The following is a 2,407-nucleotide window of genomic DNA, read 5'->3' on the forward strand; positions in this document are numbered from 1 at the left end:
ATAAGACAATCAATAAAGATTCCTACTTTCTATAACATAGTTATAATGCAAATAATAAACTAATTCTTTCTCTTTCTTTATAACTTTTAATTCTTCTTGAGTTTTTACTTCGTCGTCACTTTCCTAATCGCTACTACCTTCCTTTTTTTTTTAATTGCAAGTTCATGTGGTTCAACAGCTGGCTGTGATCTTAATCTTGAATCACTTAAATGATCATGTGCTGATTTACCCTCGCCACTAAACTTTTTATTTAATATCACAGATTCTTCTTCATCATTCCCCGTGCTTTTTCACCAAATGATAGAAGATTGAAATATCCGTAACAAAATCTTTCATTGCAAAGAATAATACTGCTGCTGTTTTAGTTTTTAAACTGACCTTTACTTCTTCACTTTCCTGTACCTATTATTCTTGGTATAATATCAAAAAATGGATTGTTGAATATTATAGGTTTTATCAATCTTGGAGGATAAAGTGGTTAATCATTCTACAGAACAGAGGAAATATTGTATTTATATCAATGCTTGATATATATTCGTGCAAACATTAAATTTACCTCATCTATGAGTACTTCTTCGAGTTTATGCATACTATATATAGATTCTCCAGTAACTTCACCATAGATTGTATGTTTATTCTGCAATTCTGGTGTACAACTAAGAGTAAAGAAGAATTTTGAGCCATTGTCATCTTTTCCAGCATTAGCCATAGCAATTAAATCTCGGTAACAAAAACGTAATCTTCTATGAAATTCGTCCTAAAACACATATATCCAATAACTATTTTTAAATAAAGAAGGAATTTATTTTATTTTTAAATATAGACTCACTTTAAATGGTTCTCCATATATTTTACCACCTTCTCCTGTACCTGTGGAAACACCATCTTGTGTTAGGAATCCTTTGACAACTCTATGAAAAATAGGGTCATCCCTATAACCTTCCATACATAATTGTATGTAATTTCTATATGCCTTTGGAGTTTCTTTTGTTCATAACTCTAACTCAACATCACCAACAGTTGTTTTCATTACAACCTAGTTATAACAAATATATTAGATTGATTAATGTAAAATACTTTTAAAATTAAATTTGTCAAAATTTATTATTTATTATTGCAATTCAAGTTAGAAATTATTTAATATATGAATATAGAAATTTAGAAAGTAAATATTGTATATCGGTTAAATTTTTAAAAACACATATACAGTCCATTGAAATATTATAAAATGATACCTATTATTTCACCCATAGTGGCTGGCTCTTGCATATAAATATTACTCATGTTTGTAAGTCTTCTATAATAAAAAAATCCTTCATCAATAATATTTCATATTAAATCTTTAGTTATTTATAAATCAGTCAACCAAATGGTTCTTTTCTCGAATAATCATACCTTTTACCTCCTTTTGACATTGGCTATATTGGCCCAATGAAGTCCACGATGTGCCACAGCGTATTTCTGCCCAATAGATATTTCTACACATTTTGCCTTAATGCAACATTTACATTCTATATTCAGTTTAACTTTACCTTTCATAACTATTATCAATTGTTCATTCTCCATATCTTCAATGATCCTCATATTTGTAAGTCAATGCCACACATGCTTTTCTCTTGATACATATGCTGCCTCTTTTCTGCTTCTTGATTTGACATAATATATGTTTCCTCTTCTCACTCCTTTTATTCAAACTTCACACATTAACGATGATCATTGACTTTGACCACTGATATTAATATTCATTTATATCAGGAACACAACATACCTTTCAATCTCACTGTATTCTTCATATCTTGTTGATATAAGAGGCCATCACCTAAATTAATTGTATTCCTTTTTGTCTGCCTAAATCATCTCCATTTTCTGAATTTTTATTTGACCATCAAAGATTTCTATCTTGTATGTCATATGGTTAACCGACCTAGAATGCAGTAGACATAGTAGACATATCATACTTTACATATTTATATTGCTGCTTCAATATTTTCTCACTATAAAGTATAATTCTTGGCATCTACACTGATGATATTCCATGAGTCCAATATTTTTCTATTGTTGCACGTGCCTGTTTATTTCAACAGAATATTGTCTTTTTTAATTTTCACTATTTAATTATAATTAAAGGTTATGTTAATTCAAATACTTACATTCTTTTCGTGATGCAGGCACACCTGCATGGACAACAATGTTTCCGGCGTTTATTTGCAATTTTTTCTCATTTCCCATGCATTCTCCTGTTCACTCGTTGAAAAATTAACAAATCGCTCAATTTCTGTGTTTAATTTATGAAATTTTATAACTGCGTTGTAAAAACGTACCTATGCATATTTGTCGTCTGCCCGGTGAAGAAATGAATGCTGATTGTCTAATTAAAACCGCTGTTTCTGCTGAATTTATTAAAAAA

At 29.5% G+C, this 2,407-nt stretch overlaps 1 pseudogene; it reads right to left on the minus strand.

Moving 5' to 3' along the window:
• Nucleotides 1-137: 137 nt before the first annotated feature.
• LOC108551136 (peptidyl-prolyl cis-trans isomerase CWC27 homolog) lies at nucleotides 138-1,284 on the minus strand (annotated as a pseudogene).
• Nucleotides 1,285-2,407: the final 1,123 nt, after the last annotated feature.

The sequence above is a fragment of the Eufriesea mexicana genome, unplaced genomic scaffold, assembly GCF_001483705.2.
Source record: "Eufriesea mexicana isolate 0111107269 unplaced genomic scaffold, ASM148370v2 scaffold3782, whole genome shotgun sequence".
In the NCBI taxonomy this organism is placed as follows: domain Eukaryota; kingdom Metazoa; phylum Arthropoda; class Insecta; order Hymenoptera; family Apidae; genus Eufriesea; species Eufriesea mexicana.